Source organism: Rhipicephalus microplus, chromosome 2, assembly GCF_043290135.1.
Source record: "Rhipicephalus microplus isolate Deutch F79 chromosome 2, USDA_Rmic, whole genome shotgun sequence".
NCBI classification, from domain to species: Eukaryota; Metazoa; Arthropoda; class Arachnida; order Ixodida; family Ixodidae; genus Rhipicephalus; species Rhipicephalus microplus.
Window position 1 is genome coordinate 115,027,508 of NC_134701.1, and position 21,744 is coordinate 115,049,251.

At 43.9% G+C, this 21,744-nt stretch overlaps 1 protein-coding gene across 2 annotated transcripts in view; it reads left to right on the forward strand.

The window, feature by feature from the left end:
* LOC119170774 (cell adhesion molecule Dscam1) overlaps positions 1–21,744 on the forward strand; it is a 220,900-nt gene that overhangs the window by 105,394 nt on the left and 93,762 nt on the right. The gene's annotated exons all lie outside the window — the stretch shown is intronic.

The window sequence follows — 21,744 nt, forward strand, 5'->3', positions numbered from 1 at the left end:
GGAGCATTTACGAAAAGTAGAATAAAAAAAATACATAGTCAGCCAAACAAATAATCAAAGTCACCTGAATCACAATCTGCAAGAGAAATTCATATATAAATCGGAACATGTTCAAACATATAAATCGGAACAATTCTAACATGAAATAAAACAAATATTTGGGAGTGCAGAGGCAATGCTAGAAGGCAGCTGGTTCCATCTTGTAATTTTTTTTGGTAACAAATCATTTTGAAACACGTCAGTCTTGCATGCGATTATTCTTATCTTGAACCTATGGTCAACACGGTCTGAGACATAGTACGGTGCAAGTAAATATTCCGCTTTATCGATTCCGACTTGACAAAAATCAATAGCATAAAAGAACCCAATTTGAGTTTCGTAAAGATATCTTTCACAGTGTGTTATGTTTAAAACTTTTCTCGTGTGTCAATGGAGCGTCCATAGTCAGTCAAAACGAAATATGACTTGCTATTGACCGTATGAACTGCGTGTGCATTGAATAACTTAAATGAGTTTATAATCAACTTTTAACAAGTTCGGTCGAAAGTGATTGGTATGCAAGCTTGTTATGTATAAGTATTGTGACTAATGACCTATAGAACGACTGCTAAAACTGGTGTCTATAGGTCTCTGTGCGCGTGGGAACGGAGGCATTTAACAATATTTCTTGCCAACGGGACACTAAAAATGTACTTTGTAAACGTAATCCGCTTTCCATTTTGCCAATAATGCATCATTAACGTAACAGTGGTAAAGAGCTCATTCTGCAGAAATTCCGGTGTAGGCATCGGTGGCTCTCCATGAAAAATCGTCTTGTCAATGATCGAAAATTGAGAGAATGCAAATAAAACAAATATTATAAATTTTCGGGTTTGAGTGATGATCGAAATCATGCAGGCAATTTGCATGGCATGCAAGTGCTCTACAACACAGCTATGCATCTGCTTGGAAATAAAGCATTAATAACTTCCTCTTGTTGTAAATGCAAGGAAAATAACTGTCATGCTTAATAAATACATGTATCCTGCATGCAGGTTTCACAACACATTTAATATCGCATCTATATTGCATAATACAAGCGTGCATTGTCATCAAGCATCACAACACGTTATTACCAACGTGACTTCGCGGTCTAAAGACAGCCAACCATTACAAAAGGCACACTGGTTACTGCACGTATTTCCTCACGACTGCGTAGTGGGTGCATAAAGTTCTAAAACATTTTACACACATTATATTGAGAAGCACGTTCTGCTGGGCAAGTTGGTACTTCATCTTAACTTAGTTGCGCGAAAAAATTTGAAGTGCGAAAGGAAGACACCTGGACACAGCGCACACTAACAACTGAAACTTTATTGAAGAAAACAGACATATGTATGCGGTTACGACAACACGTGAGGTGGAAAAAAATGATTAGATGAGCAGACATCTGATCATTTTCTTTCACAGTGTGGACATCGTGTGGTGGACGGCACTGCGCTGTCGTGTGGGAAGTATTATTTAGAATTTATTTATACAATTGTAGATCACAAAGCTTCTTTAAAGGAATTAACAACCATTCTCTAACCAATCATCATATTGTAGAGAGTGTGGCTGCGCGCCCTTGTTTGGAATACGGTAGTTAAAGCTAAATTCAGTGGCACGGTATAGCGCGGGAAATCGGAGAGGCGTATTTCATAAACAAAGCTGGGGATTCATGTTTCACGTAAGTCTCACTTATGTTGCTTGCTACTGAGGTAGTTTTCCTGGAAGCGCATCATTTATACAATCTGTCTGCTCATCTAATCCTTTTCTTTCACCGCACGTGTTCTCGTAACCGCATATATACGTATGTCTGTTTCCTCCAACAATGTTTCAGTTGTCAGTGGGTGCTGCGTCTAGGTGTCTTCCTTTTGTATTTCAATTTTTTGGTGCAACTCAGTAATTACATAATATTTCTTGTTCTTTAAACTATGTTACCCCTTTTTTACACAAAACGCAGCCATGTGCGAAACCTTCATTGAGGCACTTTCAACCTTCTCAATTACACAGTACTATTCCACAGTTAAATTTGTTCAAGTAGCATCATGCAATAAAGAGTACACACTGAGTGATTGAATTACGCACAAGAAACAGGATCGATACTGTTATCACGTTCAACTGTGAAAAACGGAGCTTAACGGTCCCCCAGTTTTTTCACACATTGCAAGCCCTAATGCATCATACCAGTTTATTTGTCGGCTTGCGTAAAACTATCTACAGTGCTCACGGATTAAAACGTGACATCACATTATTTTGTGTAGCTATGTATGCGGGTATGCGCAGTTCCTCAAGATAACCACGCGATTTTGCGACATCAGTAACGATAATGTCGCCTGTGATATACGCATTGCAGTCAAATTTACACTTATATCACCCTGGTTGTAGATGGCGGAAACTAAATTACGGGCTATTCTTAAGTTTTTCCATTTGGATCCGTGACATAGCACCCTGCTTTGAAGAATCAAACTAGCAACAAAATTTTAACTGCGTGTCCTTATCAAAACACACGTAAATATAAAAACAAGTAGAACGTAGACGAAGAAAGATAAATTCAAACGCAAGACAAATTCAAACGTGGGCTCATAAATCTCATGACACCCTTGGAGTTTGAGATATGCAACTCTTTTTTATTTGTAATTGCGCAAGTTGTAATTTATCCTTGGTTTTTCCTCAAGCGTTAAAATGAGAAAAATAAGACACAAGTATATTTACATCAATATATTTATAAAAAGTACAATGGCACAAAACCAACATTTTCCTGGCGTAGATTTTTTGATTAAATAGAGCACTGTCTGGATCAAGTGAAAAAAAAAGAAAGTGTTGTCGTATCGCTTAAACAAAACAGCCTAATGACGTAACCACGATTAGCATAAAGTTATTTACTCAGCAAGCATGCAATGTGGTATGTTTTCGAGTTATCATAATATTTATGAACAACGTGCGAAGGTAATGAAAATGATGAACTTACCTCAACATTTAACCGAGACTTGTCTTTCAAGGAGCCTGTTAATCCTGATAACCTATTCACACCTTAAAGCCACCACGTCCATTCGTACTGCTTTAGGAAGAAGTTTTGAAGCAACGCTTGCCCGCAAGCGTGGGTATCTATTTTCTTCTCGCACGAAAAGTTGACGATCGCCAATCCAGCAGCGTACAGACGCACACGCACACAAAAACACTTCCACGTCCGTCCACAATTTCGCCACGTACAGCGAAGTAGATTCCTGAGAGCTGCGCGATTATCTTGTGTAAATTGGAGCAGTAGTTGAACACGAAATAAGAGCAAAAGGAATGAAAATTAACAAACTCGATCTGCAGGCACCCATGACTCCGGCGAGCAAAAAAAAAACAACAATGACGCGGACGGATACAGTGCACGCAGGCTTGACAATGAATATTGCAATGAATACTACATTACTCCTTGAGATCAATGATTTACGCACTTTTCACTAGAACTAAATTTTCCTGAGCTTATTGGTGAACGACGTTTCATTTTTTAACTATTATTGACGCAATGTTATTACCATACGACTGAATGTTTGTGCAAACTATTTTCTTCGTCGTTACTTGAAATGGGCCGCGGCACTCTCTTTCCTGCTGTGTCGACTGTCGACAGACTGTTGTATGCCACGTACGGCAGGGCTACATGGTGCCTACGCACCACGCTTCTTCGAACAACTTTCTCCGAAGTGTCCACTCATCCGACGGGCGCCCTTTTTTGTATTTTTTTTACTGTGCGCACCCCTTGCAACCAATGCAGTCAGGCGAGTTTTTTCGAACAATGGACTTCAACTTCCTCCCGCGGGCCCAGAAAGCGGCACGTGCAAGACCTTTGAGACAGGCATTCCGTAGAGCTGAAATCGCTGCTTCGTGTACGCTGGCTACGAAGACGCGTTTCAGCCAAATTTGCATCTTATTTCACAAGCATTTATAATGATAATAATAATATTCAATCAACCAATAATCAATCAATCATTTTTTAACCTACCCAAGAACAAGCATAGGGTCTTTCATGCTGGCGCGCGCGAAAAGAAAACAAAAACAAACAATACATTACAGACTGTCCACAGAAATGCAAATCAATAAAAAGAGCAAAAACGAGCAGCCGAAAAGAAATCAACGCACAATGGAAACAACAAATAAAAGAGTAGATATTCATAGAATGGGACTGAAAAATAATGTAGAATATACATAACCGTGCCGAAGGCTTCCTGAAAGACGGAAAAGGGAAGAATCTGTGCATGTGCAAAGCTACGTTAGGACAGGGCAGTCCTCACTGACAAAAAAAAATGACTGTAGACTATGAGAAACATAACGAATTGAGAAAGTTGACGTTAGATAGACTCGGTATTCTGTAAAGGATAGAGTGTTGAAAGAAGCTGGCAGGTACATGCAACGGTCGATTCTCTCTCGATAACTTACGCGGAGTTTCAAAATTATTACAACCGAGAAGGGCAGAATATCTCACCCTGAACTAGCTTGTAAAGAAATAACATCTCAGCGCGATTTTGCCGGCCGTTAACTGATGGCAAATATAATATTCTAGCAGTGTTGAAAGGATGCTAGTGAAACGATGAGGGTAAATGCTTATGAAATTTTTCTGGACTCACTCAGTGGCGCTACTGCTGGATTTAGCAAGGCCATTCCAAATCAAATATGCATATGTACTCAAGTTGACCACGACATATCGCGGTGTACAATTTGTAGAAGGCTGTAAAAGAACCGGATTCTCGCGAGATGTTGAGCCAACAGGAAGAGAATGAAGGCCTCGCATGGCAGCACATTTAATGCAAGTAGAAAAAATTCAGCATGCTATCAAAAAGAACACCAAGATAACTGATCTCATAAAACATACATAACGACGCAGTATGACAGCATATGGATTTGCTGTTGGGCGTTTTGTGAAATACAGCAACAACAACAACAACAACATTAATAATAATAATAATAATAATAATAATAATAATAATAATAATAATAATACACTCATATTCTGACATGGCCGAAAATATCTAGCCACATTGAATGAAATGCCAGTGTCCGGGTGCCCATGAATCTCTATACGCGAGTGTGCACTTGCGCAGTTTGGTGGGTATGTACCGGCATACATATCTTATAAGTAAGTGCACTACCGTGTTGGTGTTGAAAGGATATGTTCGCAAGCAGTTTGAATCGTTACGCGCCTGCACAGCAAGGGGCTGTTTACATAATGTAGAGTTTGGCTTAAGTATCACGCCAGCCCGCAAAAAATGTGTCATACTAATTGTATTCACAAGGCAATGTGATCCTGATGATGGCACGTGCGCTTTAGTGACCTCGACCAAGTAATGACACACCCACACAAAATAGAAGTTTTGTGAATTCGGCAGCCTACGTTAAATGTTGCTATAAAGCTTCAGCATTTCATTACATGGTCCATTAAATATGTATCACGTGGGAGTCAGTTGCACCTTTCTTAACGTACATGTCTATGACGTGAGATTTATTTGACGCTTGCAAACATTACACTAAATTGTTCACTTGTGCAATCATAAAATTTTCGATAAATTTACTATGTGCACAGCCAGGATCATTATACGTAGGCAAAGGAAACGCAAGATATATTTTTTCAATAAATTAGTACAACTTCCATCTTGAATGTAATCATAATAGTGCCTGCAAGTTGCATTCACGTAAGTTCTTTTTGTTTTTGAAAATACTCCCTTAAACATTGCACTGCGCATGCAATTATAGTAAATGGCTGCTGAAAGCAATCGCAGATGAGGGGTCAACAGGATTAATAGAAATCTTGTTATATGAAGGAAGCATATAGCCATCAAAACTTTCAAATAATCAGAAATTTTGTCCACCGATGTGGAAGCTAAAAGTGCATTGAAATTGCTATTTCTTGCTGACACTTTAAACAATGCAATAATGTGAACAATATAAGTTGCATGCATTTTGTCTTTACATATTACTATATAGGATTGCTCTATAATAATAGCGAGGTTCGGAAGCTTCAATACGTTTTGTGACTTGACACGATTTCTTCCTCGTAATACATGTCTGCTCTTGTATACATTATTTACGTCGTATATATGCAACTTATTGTTTCAAACCTAAATGCCGTGAAAAATGTACGAGTTAAATTACACTAATGCATGCATATATGCATTCAACTGAGTTGCAACTATCACGTACACAAAGCTGACCTGAAATTTCGGTTTTTTTGCATGGCAGAAACAACATATATATTTAATACTCCTATTGTTATGAAAAATAGGCAGGTCAGCTTTGTGTACAAATTTTTATATATTACAATTCGCATAAAAGTGTGATCACGGTGCTAAATATATGCGTGGTTCATACCAAATAAGAGAGCACTTCCACATATAAGGATCCACTTGATATGTTATATACGGTGTGGCCGTGCCTTATTTGGCCAGATTTGACTCCTTATATGGGCCAACCGCGTCATATATGGCCGTATATAACCCCATACATGAACCGACTCCGCCAGATATACATCCATATATGCTTATATGTGGCCACATATGCTGCCATATATACTTATATATGGCCAGATATAACTTATATATGGGCCATGTATGGCGTTTTCGTAAGGGGAATGCTGCGTATATGGCTCTATCGTTGCGCACCCTTAAAGGGCTATGAGAACAACGCCTTCCGCATTACGAATAACGCAATGTTTTCGTGTCTCCATCGCGTTCAGTTAGTTAAAAAAAGAACGAACCATATCGTTTCGCAAGCCTCATGGCAACTTTCAGCCGTTACGCAACGCGCGTGGATTCAAACTCTGAGCGAGTGTTCCAGGGAACTAAATGTGGCTAGCGCTACACATGTGAATGACTACCAGAGCCGCATCGTCGTTCGAAATTCTTCGTATCGAATAGGGACGTGCAAGAGGTTCATTAAGGCACCAAACCCTGTCCTGCTCTCGGCATCCGAATATTTTATTCCAGCCAAGTGCTCCTGAACAGGCTCTCTAGAGGCTGCTTGTAAGACATCCGACTGACGCCCGCATCGTTCTCACGTAGCCCGCGTGCAAGGATATGATCGAGCAGGGAGCAAATCCTCGTTGTTATTTCTTTTCTTCTAGTCTGACGTTCTCTGAGTAATCTATAAAAACAAAGAAACAGGCTTAGATGAGCCCTAGTTGAAACAGCACTTCATTCGAAAGCAATCCGCTTCGGGAAGCGCCTGCAGGGCATTTGGTCGACAAGGCAACGCAGTGGCGCATATAGGATGGACGTGCTATACATTGAAGACGTGCGTCGAGTTTTACGTGTGGCGCAACGTGAGAGCTGGCTGCGATATCAATGTTTCACTCGGTTCAGTAATTGGGAGGCAGTGTCGCCTCATTGTGGAAGTGAGTGGATGCCTGCACGTTTTCCAGAATTCCAGGCTACCTTTCAATGCGAACTAGAGTGGTGTAACTTGTGAAGTAGAATAACTTTTGCTATCGACTCTACTAATGCAGACTATTGAATATGACATGGTGGTAACCTAGAGCATCCCTTTTCTTCTATATTTTGTTTGCATAAAGCGAGCACAGTGATGGGAATTTGGGTGGGTTGTTGGAAAATTATGATTGCGATGAGGAGCTTGGTGCAAAGTGATGAGTATGATATAGAAGGTTCCCTCCACTTGATGTTCTCCTCTGTCCGTGCATTCGCGCTTGCGCTGTATTATACCATGTATGCAAACGTTGACTTCCACTTTTCTACAACGTGCAAAGCTTGAATATTAACATACCATCATGATAAAAGTTAATGCGAACAGCGAGAGGCATGGCTTTTGGCCCAGCCGCGCAAGTGTCATTCTTTGACAGCTGCTAGGCGAAGCTTGAATAATCCTGCAATGAGGGGTGCTGTCGCAATGTGTGTGTTCCGAGTGCCAGGCATCACTGGCACGTGGAAAGCAGTGCCAAATGTATAATAAAGTGGACAAAGCTTCTGTAGCTGAACAAAAACCCTTTTTATTATTCTTAGTATTATATGCGAAGCAGCTTTTGACTAGCTTGTTTAACGCTATCCCTCCGAACAATGCGCCATGCGCCGAAGGTGTGGGCGCGGTTACAGTAGGTCACACGAGTGCTGCGCGTTGACGTCTCACTCCTCCCGTAGTTCACGCTGACGCAGCTCACTCGCCTGCCAAGCTCGCCGTGGTCACCACTCGGCCTCATCCATTCAACCATGACTCCTACAGCGACCACCGATTGCAACACCGCCGACACGTCAGTTCACGCGCAAAACACCTTACGCGCGCCTAACTTATGCGTTGAAACATGTCTGCACGTGTCACCTATAAGACCTACGCCAGCCATCGCTTCAAACAAATCTTACTGCGCTCACCGCAGCACCCGCGTTTGCGTCGTTAAACCCACGACGTCAACCGTGCGGAATGCTGCTCCATCGCGTTCAAGAAGATGGTTCAATATTTTATTTTGGCTGCAATCCTTCAATTTATCGCCTCATGATAGAGCATTGTTTCAGATGTGTTGCTCAACAACGATGAAGTAAATTGGCAGAGAACATGTATTTCAAGTTTTTTTTTATAATTAGAGGTGAGTCTACTCACAAGGTTATATACAGGGTGTCATAGCTATCTTTATCCAGAGTTTAAAAATATGCCGATACCCACAATGACGACACGATCAAATGCATGTTGCTGACTGTTGCCTGGAGGGAGTCAGACTATTCTTTATGTTCGGAATATTTGCCTAATTAGGTCGCTTTTATTAACTAACTCTTTAAGCAACGAAAATGAGCCAGACTTTTCAATTAGAAAGTTGTTCACCGGTTTGCAAAGCGTTCGATTATACAGTTCAAGCTTTATATCTGCCAATTTTTTATGCTTTCGTAGTAACTGAAACTTTTAACATTGAACACCTAAAACTCGCCTTGGATGTAGTCTTTTTTCTTTGTAGATGCATTTTCTTTTGACTTCAATTCAGGTTTTTTTTTCTTATTTGAAGCAGTTTCGTGCATTTTGGCTGACTGTCTGACGCACCGTGCATCCTCTTCAGCTGCCTGCCGAAAAGGGCACGATCCTGAAGAGTACTCAACTTGTGGTGTAATTTCTTGCAGTGTTTTACCACAGCCAGCATCAAAACGGCAAACTGCATCCGCTATAGGCAGATGGTGTTTTTGACGGGCGGGACCCAATCACACTGGTCAGAGACTCTATGGCATTCTGGGTTCTGCCTTGTTGGCATTTTTCAACAAGTTTCCTTGCAGAAAGCAGCTTGCTTATTGGCTGGAGTGCTGCCCAAACATGAGCAGGAAGCTGCATCTTGTGTGCAGGCGCTGATTTCTCCGAAGCTGCCGCAAAATTATGAACTTGCACCATGAGTTCACATAAGTAGGGCGGTGCTCGTGGTGTGGCTCATTATCAGTTGATGTGACGTGATAAACAAGGCCATGACGGTCTTTACAAGGCCGGCACATCGTTGAAATTACATTTTATGACCTATTCATAATACTTATTGATACAAGAGGTTTAACGTCACAGAACCACCATATGATTATGAGAGATCCCGTAGCGGAGGGCTCCCAAAATTTTGACCACCTAGGGTTCTTTAACACACGATCCATTCATAATACTTAGCTTTTAAGCACGAATCCCCTTAAGTTGTGGCTCGTTTCTATGCAGTATGTATGTAGCCACCTTTAGTTTTTGACTTGTTTACTAGATGGCGTTGTTTGCATAGGTCCTTAGAAATAATATTGCTAGATGGCATTATTGGTTTTCGTACAGTTCACGAGTAAAGACGATAGATGGCGCTGGTATAATAAGAAATACACGGCATATCGACGGAGTGAATGATGATGATTGGGGCGAAGCGTCCATCCGTCAGTCCGATGCGTGCTCTAGTCTTATAGAATTGAGCTGACAGACAGACAGACAGACAGACAGACAGACAGACAGACAGACAGACAGACAGACAGACAGACAGACAGACAGGCAGGCAGGCAGGCAGGCAGGCAGGCAGGCAGGCAGGCAGGCAGGCAGGCGGGCGTATGGACAGAGAGGCGGAATCAGAGACGGACGCTTGGCACCACTCATCATCATTTACTCCATGGATATACCATGGTCCCTCAATATCTCTTTCACTGGTCACAAAATTTCGGGTGAAGTTCTGCTTAGGAACAGAGCCTTCCGCCAAGGGTGCTACTGAAGACAAGGGCGCTTTCACTGCAGACGCTCAAACGGCGTGTTGTTGGTGCGCGAAGAGGTTTTCTTGGTGGAGACTCGCTCTGGTGGCTTCACGGGCATATTTCCGTGGGGCTTCATGAACTGGTCACCAATCGCGTTTAGACAGCGTGCTCGCACCTGCTCGTAGCGACGAAAAATGTCTGTACGGTTACAGCAGTGTTCTACATTCGATTGCGGTGATATCGGCTTGTAGCCACGTCCGTCCCTACGTTCGTTCATGTGTCCATTCGTCCATCCGTGCTTCTAATCCCAGATTTAGTTCATGCTTCCATCCGTCCGTCCATTCGTGCATGCGTCCATCCGTCCCTTCTATCGAGTGTTCATTCGCGCGTACATCCTTGCGTTCGTCCGTGAGTCCATCTCTGCGTACGTCTATGCGTCCGTCTGTACGTGCATCCGTCCGTCCGTGTGTTAAACAGACAGACGATGGACGGACGTGCGGATGATTCACGGTTTGCTGATAAAAGTATGACATGCATAAGGCAGTGGCTGCTCGCGCTCGAAGATGGAACGCCAATGTGCGAGCGTACCGGAAAATAGGAGAGACGTCACACGGAGTCGTTGGCAATCGCGTGTTCTTCGGAGGCACCGTACGCCCAGGGGTATGGCGTAGTAAAATAAAAGCCGTTTTGGCGTGCGCGCGTGTTCAGGTCGGTGGATGGACAAGGTTGCAGAGAGGCGTGTGCGCAAAGCGGTAGCGGCTTGCGCTCGAAAATGGAACAGGCATTTGCGAGCAGAAGCGTGCCGTGAAACTGCGTGGTGGTGCCGATAAGATCCAGGTGTGAGATGGAAGGCCGAAGCGGTTCGGCAGCGGCGTGCGTACCCAGCTTCGCCACACCCCCCGTCATTCACCCCGTGGAAATGCTGTTAGTTTGTTCAGCCTTGTGTGAGGCGGCATCTTTCACTCATGCTAACAGCTCGGTGCTTGCTTTTGTGTTTTTTCCTACTAGGTTTCGTAAAGCTGTGGCAATTATTTTTTCACACAGTTCACGCATTCTTGCTTTTGTATCAGTATTAGGACATACAACCTATCCTCGCTGAGACCTGTGTAGACGCGGCTATGACCATCAAAGTATAATGGTGTACTGGAGCTGGTACTATTGAAGCAACTGATCAAACATGGCCTTTACCGCTATAGTTTCCCTCTGCCCTGAATTTTCTTTTGTGCTTTTTTGGCACTATAGTTCCTCTTTTTCATACCTCTCCCAGCATCCTGTATCTTGTGGTTTTCGTCAAAGTGCACAGCTATGGCAACAGTTGGACAGAACACAGTGGTCCAACACCCAGTCAGAGTACAACTCGATGACACATACAGCACTGATGAGGCTTGTATGGCCTCTCGTCATACATGTGCTATCGTAAATGACATCAATATTCTCTGGGGCACATCCATGGTGTATATATATTTGACGCACCTTCTGTGCACTTGCAACCTCCATTGTTGTTGCAGCACATGCAGTGGCAAGGTGCCTACGCGCACAATGCACAATGCAGCCTGCAGTACGCCTTGAGATGCATTCTCCTATGAAATATGTCCACGTGGAAAAAAATTAGCGTTCACTGCAGTTTGAGTTATACCCACTGACTGCATAGCCCTTACGGCACCACCATTCAGCTCCAATGGGTTGGCTTGCTGAACACCAGCGAACCTCGGTGATGACAAGTCTATACTTATTCTTCCAGAGTTGTCACATAGCACTTCAATTTTAACTGCGAGCCCAAAAGGAAGTGCAGTTTAAAAACGAGCTTGGGGGCTCTTGTAGTCAAGTGTCAGTGAAATCCGGACCGCAGCCTATTCATCATCATTTTGTGTGCTGAGAACATTATGCTTCATATGTGTGTGGCAAAGCTTGGGCTCCAGACGGGGACGCAGCGTAGAACTGAACGCGCTGGGAGAGTGCACTGCTCATCCATGCCTTCTAAGACGAACTGTACGCCGTTCAGCAGGCCGAGGCCGCCGCCACCTCACAAGGGCTCTTTGCTGACACCTGGGCGGAGATATCTGCCTAGGGCCCTGAATAACTCGCCAAACGTTTTTTTTTTTTAAATTAAGGTGCGTGTCTCTATCTCTGGAACAATATCATCGTCACTTTCACCACCATTTAGAAGTTCACATTTTCTTTTTGTGGCCGGGCTAGCAGACAATGCAGTCAAAGGGCCCACTCACGTTTCTTGTCACGCAACATCTTTATTGGTGAGAGCTGTAGCTGAAATTCGCTGCTGTGTACCCGACGCGCGAATATCTGCGATTGTCGAGGCCACGATGTCGTTGCTTCCAGAATCGCGTTCGCCGCTGTTTGTGGACGCTTCAACGCAACACGCGCACCCGTAAACTTGGCACACGTTTTTTTTTTCAAGATCGCACGCGTACTCATCAACACCACACGCGGAGGCGTCGGCACTACACTTGGTCGCGTCGAAAGCGCTGATCGCGTAGTCAACGCAGCATGCACCGTCAACACGGCCGGTGGTAGGGTCGTAATCAGTGCATACAGACGCACTGTCCAGTCACACACGTGAAGCTGTTTCTATCTCCCACGTGCGCCGGCTTTCGCTGGTCGGCTAGGTGAGTGGTGTTTGCTTAGTTTTTAATTTCATCTTTTTATTCAAAGGCCTTCGCTATTTCCCGTATGCGTGGACAGTTCGGTGCTTCGTTTCTTTGGGGCTGATCGCAATACACGCATGTTGTAGAGGCGATTAACACTGAAAATTAGAAACTCGCAGCAGCAAGCAGGGGCTCCCTCCTGCACCAATGTGGGCCAAAGCCATTCAAATTGTACACAAGCAATAGGAACACGCCATGAGCCCCAACTTCATTATTTCAGCCATTCAAGTCGCCACTCTCGCTCTATTTTGCTTATTTTTCCTGGTTTTACTTCTAGCTGGAAAAATACCGTGCTGAGACAATCTCCAGCTCGGAACTCTCCTCCTTACAATGACAGTACTCTGTCAAGCGAGAGCCGCGGAATTAGTGGCGCAGCGGCACCTCTCGAAGACGAACTGTTTTCGCGGTTTTCGGCGACAAAAAATGATTAGGTGCTTTTTCTTGATTACTACCGTGTAATTCGTTACAATATTTCACCACGAGATAAAATATGGTCTGATGATCACGAAAAAAATAAATCCGAAATTTGTCAATTTTGACCAAATTTATCGTTCTAATTGCTCCATCCTCGCTTAAAAAATCATGAAAGCAAGGATCGCCTCTTTTATTGCGTGTCCTTAAAATAATGATTGCTAACATTTATTTTCATCTAGAACGCGATAATGCTAAGGCCTTCTACGTTAACTACACCTTGACACGTGGGACGGCGTGAACTCGTGGCTAAAGCGAAATACTGCTTTTTAAAAGTTTCCTAAGAGACAGACTGATCATCTTTGGCGTGGAGCGCGAAACACTTCTTTGTCGGTTGCTGCAAACAGGGCCCTGTCTTTTATTATTTTTTTACCACTCCAGTGCACTGCTTCTGACTAGGCTCAGCCCTGGTTATTATACTCAGCCTTCTTTGATCAATCATTTTACTTTAAAGGTGAGAGCTATTCTTCAAAATATTGTACTTGAGCATTGGCTATTTACCTGCCCCCAGTGACAAAGTAAAAATAAATTCAGAGAGTGTGGCACGCTGTCCCTGAAAAAACTAAAAGAAAGGAGTCAATTTTTGTCCGGGGATGAAGTGAAGAGTTACTTGTTTTGGTTATCGTAATATACAAACAAAAATATCTGTGCACATAGCTCAGGTAGGATTTATTTGGAATGAATTCAACTTTTTCACAAAACGTTCACAAAAAACACTCTCAGAAAAAATAATTCAGACGTACCAGAACACTCCCAATAAGAGAGTTTTCAATTTTAAAAGACATCAGCGGGGAAAAATCACTGCTTAATCATGAACGTCACAACAGACGAACTCTACACGGGTTCCTCTACAACCTCTAACTATCACGTTCACGTTGACAACAAAATGGCCAAAGCGTGATTGTCATGCCTGCAATCAACTATCCCATTCTGCCAAAGCCGCTGGTGGGGGACAGTAACATGCAAAATAGCTGTTTCGTGGATAACATTGAATTATTTTTTATATTTTTATATAAAGACGCGGTGTGTGATTAGCACTGGCGAGAATAGTGAAAAGAGTGGGAGAAAAATGTAGGGAACACTACTATATATCTAGGGTCCTCAGACACCGTACCACATTGAAAATAAGTAGCCTTTTGTAAAAAATGGTGAACATCTTGTGAGGAATATAGAAATAAAAAACCGAACTAGGTCACAGAGACCGAGGAGACACAGGATGAGCAGAAGTGGTGAGCTCAAGATAAGCCTGATTTCCTCAACTATAGATATTGGAGAGCATATCAATCAATCAATCAATCAATCAATCAATCAATCAATCAATCAATCAAAGAACTTTATTTTCACCAAAAACAAAAAACATTTACGGTGAAAAAAGGTGGCCGGGAAAAAAGCTGTCCAATGACAGCTTGACAAAGCCCCAGCCACCCATTGGTGGCGAAACGACAGGGTACAGCACGTGATAAATGTGGGGGAAAAATGCATAATAATAGTCGCTAAAAAGTTTCAAATATCATAGTGCATTCACTACGGGCGCCGGTGCACTACAAGTTACATATGTTACATAAAAATCCGAGGAGGACAAAGAGGTAAACATGAATCCAATACGCCCAGTGCTTTTTATAAACTTCGCTGCCATGGGCTCTGCGAATTAGTGTTCATGCTATCAAGTTAAAACAACTCTCTTGCATTCAACTAACTTATTGTTCTCTTTTTGTCTACAAATGACATGACTATCAAATAAAATATAGGGGTAATTTGCTTGAATATTAGGCTAAGTAAGCTAAATGTTACTTCATTATTGATGCTTCATGTTGTTTCATACACGTGTAAGTACTTGATTGGGGCGAATTAAAGAAATAACAACATATCTATGGCGTAAATGATGGAGAGTGGAGTGAAGCTAGGTCCACACGCCGATCCCGTGCCTCTTCGGCCTCCCGTTCTCGCACGCTGGGAACTTGTTTGCGCCGCCACGCAGCTTTCCGGCTCGCTTTTGCCTCGCGCGCTCACACATCGGGGTGCCTTCTTCGAGCGTGAGCCACCGCTGCCTTGCGCAAATGCCACTCTCCAGCCTTGTCCATCCACCGACTTTCTGAACGCGCGCACGCACTAAAACGGCTTTTATTTTATAACATCGCCCCCTCCCCCCGCGTATCATACTTTTTATCGGCAAACCGTGAATCATTCGCTGGCTGCGTCCATTCGTGTCCTGTCTGTCTGCCTGTTTGGCCCACGGATGGGCAGACGCACGGACTGACAGACGTATGGACGCATGGACGGACAGACGCAGAGATCGATGCGCAAGAGGACAGACGGATGCATGGACTGACAGAAGAATGGACGAATGGACGTACAGACGCATGTATGGACGCACAAGAGGAAAGACAGGCGGATGGATGCACTAAGAGACGAATGGAAGGATGGAAGCATGAATGAACGCACGTACAGGCGCATGGACGAATGCAGGAATGGCCGAACGCATGGAAGAACGGATGGACGCACTGGTGAACGAATGGACGAATAGACAAATGCATGGGCGGACGCATGAATGAACGCAAGAAAGGGTGCACGGGCGGATGGATGGACGCATGGACGAACGCAGGGACGGCGGTACAAATGGATGTACGCACGAGAGGACGGACAGACGGATGGGTGCATGGACGGACGCAGGGATGCAAGCATGGACGAACATACGGGCGGACAGGCGGGCCGATGGACGGACAGATGGACGCAAAGAAGGACGCGTGGACGGACGCACGAGAGGGCAGACGGATGAACACACGGGCGACGGGTGGATGCACGTATGAACGGATGGGCGCACGGATGGATGGGTGGATGAACTCACGGCCCGAAGCATGAACGGAACGGCGAACGCGTCGCCCCACTCATCATCATTCACTCCAGAAATATGCTGTGATTTTTATTATTTATCATACTACAAGTAACGTCCCCTAGTATCGTGCCATTTGCATTTTTCAGCATATACGCATTTTGTTATAATGTACAAGTACTGCCCTCCACGGCCGGTTCAAGAACTAACGAGAGGTGGCTACATACGGTGGGTGGACTGTCTCCAGAGTGGCAGCTAAACATCGGTGAGTCGGAGTTTCACTACGCATCGCGATCAGAATTGCCCCTTAGCGGGCCCGTGCCTCATACCTGGCAAAGCCCGGGTATGGGGGACAACGAGATGCCGCTAGCGCCAAGTGGAGCACCACTTATCCATCCCGCTCTACTTCAAGTTGCTGCAGGCTCAGCAACAATATCAACGTCCCATACAGAGAACAGCGAGGCCTCGCAGTGCAAGAAGAGGCGTACAGAGGAGGAAGAACAGGTTGACAACGATGACGCTACATCGACGTACTCCCTTAATGACATGACACAGATGGATACAGAAGCACCCAAGGAAGACGAGGGAGCTTACACGGTGGTCACCCATCACAAGAACCGAGTTACGGGGATACCGGTGGTTTCAGACCAATCGCTGCCGAGGACTCCTTCTGGAAGGTGAATCCCAATCGCATAGCATCTGAGATAATCTCTGCTATCAATGAGAAAGTGACATCATCAAGAATCAACAGAAACGGAAGTTTTTGTGTTGGAGTATGGTCTTTGTACTCGGCAAACAAGTTGCTGCTGATCAAGAGTCCGGCTGGATTGCCTGTACATGTGATGATACCTCAGTCTTACTTGAAGACCCTAGCAAAGGTAAGAGATGTTCCAGTCGAATACAGTGATTATGACCTACTGGAATATCTTAAAGATGCTGGAGTAATCTCAGTCACACGACAAAAGAGATGGGTAAGAAATGAAGATGGAAGTGCCACAATGCAGCCCATACGTAATGTAATACTCCAGTTTAGACATGACATGCCATTGCCAAAAAGAGTTGCTCTCGGCTTTACGGTTCACACTGTCTAGGAATACATTGAGCCGGCGGTAAGGTGTTACAAATGCCAGAGATATGGGCATAAGGCTAAGATTTGCAGGGGAACCAAGAGATGCAAGGTATGTGCGGGCGCACATGATTACAAAGAATGCACCTCGAAGCGTCAACCTAAGAGTGCCAACTGTGCTGGACCACATCCGGCGTTGTTCTCAGGCTGCTGTCGAAACCGTTTGGCATCAGCGGCACAAAGAGAGAGTATTGTAAAATGGTACCATACGATACAAAGAGGTCCAGCACCCAATGCGGATATAGTCGAAGATGTTCCTGCGGCACAAAGAAATGCAAAACAGTGGCGCCACGACTCTTACTCGCAAGTATTGAAGCACTCAGCACCAAAACATCGCGTTGGCAAAGAAGTCCGGGCCCAGGAACATGCTGAAGTGGAACTTTCTGCCGGACCAGACACAGCCAAGGAGCCACTGACTACCAAAGGGAAGGGTCACAGCAGCTTGCTGAGGAAAAATTCTTCAAGAAATGCGATCTCGGCGGAGACAGCTGGAAACGAGCAAGTCATTTTGCCAATAATCTTTGCGGCTCTCAAAGCAATTCTACGATCACTGCCACAAGCAGGTTCTTTACCAGAAGTGAAATTGCTGCCAGATGTTGAGCGTCTTCTCTTGTCGTAATAATGGCTACCGGACTATCAAACTGATACAAAAGAAGTGCAATATTCCAGTGCAACTGCAACGGTTTGCAGAATAATAGTGGAGATTTTCGGAAGTTCGTCGCTCAGCACGGGTTTCCTATTTTGTGTATTTCCGAAACAAGAGTATGCACTAGCTTTCGCTTCTCCAATTATGTGGTGTACCAAGCAAAACGTCCTGCTGCAAAAAGCAGAGTGATGTTTTGTGTGAGATGCGATATTCCGTCGACACTTGTGGCTACTTCAAAAACAGATGCGCTGGAATTTGTTAGATGCAAGGTAAAGTTTGGTAACGTTACTGTAACTGTAGTTAGTGTTTACGTGCACCCTCAAGCAAACGTTTCATACGCAGAGTTGGCTGCAGTGTGTAGATCTGACCATGATCCCATAAATATATGTGGTGATTTTAACGCGCACCATAAATTGTGGGGTAGTGAGCGTTGTAGTGTAAGGGGATCTGCTATAGTAAATATATGCGAAGATTATGGTTACACTATTCTAAATGGTGGTTCTCCGACGTTTCTACGGGGGCATAACTACTGCAGCGTAGTAGACATTACTGTGTGCTTCTCTGAGTTAGCGGCTGGAGCAGACTGGACTGCAGACGCTGACACAATAGGAAGTGACCACTTGCCAGTATTCATATATCAACCAAAGTTGAAGAAAACGAGAAATAACCGCACAACAAGAATTACAAATTGGGCAATCTTTCGAGAACTACAGAGACAAAATCTTGAACCCTGTTCTGACGCAGAAACGTATGCATTGAAGATAAAAAATTTTCTAACAAAAGCAACTCGTGCAGTACCCATTCCAGATAGGTATTCAGGTGTTGATGTTGAGTATGAGAGGCTTCGGGCAATACGACGCCGATCTGAAAGAAGATATCGCAGGTTGGGTAATTTAGAAGATTTCAAGGTTGCACAGAAAATACATTCTGCAATGCGTAACCAACTGCAGAAGCTTTCAACCAAAAGGTGGCAAGATTTATGTGCCTCACTTTCTTCATTTACCTCGGCGCCTCAACTGTGGAACATGGTACGCGCCCTCCGACAGCCAGTAGTCCACTCGAGACCACTACAGGCTCTAGCGCTGTCTCGAGGAGTTAGGGAACGTGTGATTGCCGAAGAATTATGCGATCTTATACTGAGAAATGGAGAGACCGCCCAAACTAGCGAATATAAACTCTCAGAAGAATCACCTTCGGCGGTTGTAACAAAGTTATCTGCGATCAGTTCATCAGATCTGGATGACGGCTTCACACCAGAGGAGCTGCAATATGTGCTGTCTTCAGTACAACGAACAAGTTCACCAGGAACAGATGGAGTTACATACGCTGCTCTTGCTAATTTGTGCAAAAAAGGAAAATTACACCTGTTGGACATCTATATTAAAAGTTGGCAAGAAGAAAAAGTTCCGGAAAGTTGGAAGATATCAAAAGTAGTACCGTTGCTAAAGCCAGGGAAGAGCCCTATGCAGTTGGACTCGTTTAGGCCGGTTAGTTTGACAAGTTGTTTTTCGAAAGTGATGGAAAAATTGATCAATGAACGAATTTTATGGTGGCAAGACATAAAAAAACTACTACCAGAAAGCATAGCCGGCTTCAGAAGAGGTAGATGCATAATGGACTGTATTCTGGATTTGGTCACAGATGTGGCAAACCAACGAACGCAAGGAAACATCACTGTCGCTGTATTCCTTGATGTTCACCGAGCATACGACACAGTGAGTCACGTTCACGTTTTGGAAAGCCTGGCGTTACAGGGATTCAAGGGCAAGATACTGCATTGGATCGCTGACTTCCTGAAGCACCGGAAAACTTTTGTAGTTACGCAGGAGGGCCCAACGTCAGAACATGTCGTCAACCAAGGAGTGCCACAGGGCAGCGTACTAAGCCCTACTCTCTTTAATGCAGTTATGGCGCAGCTCCCGTATAATCTTCCACCTAACATCACATGTTCAGTATATGCTGATGATATACGTATATGGACGTCTGGTCCATCGTTTTTGGATGTACAACAAACTCTACAAGAAAGATTGGATTATGTAGACCATTTTCTAAAAAAACAGAAATGGCACTGAGTCTGGCTAAAACAGCCATAGTTCCATTTTCATTAAAAAGACCTGGAAATATCCAGATTATTCTGCAAAATCAGCCTATTCAAATGATCAAAAGTCAAAAATTCTTGGGGGTAATTTTAGACCGGAGACTAACATGGTCACCTCATGTCCAGTCCCTGGAACAAAAAGTGAATCAGGCCATTGGAATTTTCCGGCATCTCTGCGGGGCCAAATGGGGTGGTACTACAGAGTCGTTATTGGCCCTACATGTTGTCTGGATACGCCCCATCGTAACTTACTCACTGCCTCTGCTGCAGGGACTCCCAGCCCCCACCGAAAGGAGACTTCACTTGTTATTGGCAAGGAGCTTGAGGGTGTGTCTGGGTTTACCACGGTCAACTTCCAGTGCTTTAGCGTATGCGGAGGCTCGAGAGCCACCTTTGGCAGTACTCCGAACTAAAGAAACATCTCGAAATTTATTTAGAATTTTCACGCAACATGAAAGTCATTTTTTATCTGGTGCACTAACACAAAGGACGGCAACGAGACTACAGGATACTATGTCATCGTTTCAAGCAGTAGTACCAGAATTTAAACAATGGAAACCTTCAAAACCACCTTGGATGCTGCCACTTCTCAACGTTATCCGTGAAATAGACGGCATAGAGAAGAAAGCAGACATGGCACCTCTAGTAGCGGCACAGTTGGTACTTAGTCAGCAACGAAGATATATACAGATGGATCATGCACAGAAGAAGCGTCAGCCTGTGCGGTCTTTATACCCGAAATTCAGAAAAAGAAGATGTACAAATTATCGCACAAATCTTCATCGATGACAGCAGAATTGATGGCTATCTTTGAAGCAGTTAAGTTTATCTGCGACAATCCCGAGCCACGAAAATGGGTGATATGCACTGATAGCAAACCTGCTCTTCAGCTAATCAGATATGTGAGATCACCTTACAAAAGTGGTGAAATAGTACAATGTATCGCAGAAACTGTGGAATATGCCTCATCGCAGGGTCACAACATCGTATTCCAATGGATACCCAGCCACATTTGAATAAAGGGAAATGAAGATGCTGATAGTCTCGCCAAGAATGCATTGAAGGAAGGACGGGATTGCACAATCGCAATGTCTGGGGTGGATATTCGACATTTTATATCGCAAGGAGCTAACCATTGTTCGATGGAGAAGTGGTTTGAGAACCCTAAATCAAAGGAAACGGTACTTCATGAAGTTGATCCGCACAGAAAATTTTCCATAGCGACAGATCTCCCACGACACCTAGAGACATTGATCCACCGACTTAGATTGGAAGTAGCATACACAAACAGCTTCCTGCACAAGATTTCAACTCACCGGAATGCCATTGTGGTCATGCAGAAGAAAATGTTCGCCATATTCTTTTAGAGTGCGTTAAATACGCGAATGAAAGAGAAAAATTAAATAACAAATTAGCAAGTTTGGACAGACGGCCCCTCACAACAAAGAAACTACTTGGACCATGGCCTGAGATGCATCTCCAGAAAAAGGCAAAAATCTTCCTGACAGACTTTTTAGTGGAGACCGGACTGGACAAGCGCCTATGAATGACAGCCAGAGATGGGTATTATGTAAAATGTGGTTATGTATATACTGACATTAGATAAGTAAGGTGTGCGTGTAAGTAGTTTATGACTGGGTGAACTGCGTGAAGAAAACTGTGTATTGGCATGTTATTTGAACTGGTTTCAGTGTGCTATTATGTGATTTTTCTTTTCCGTATTGTTAAT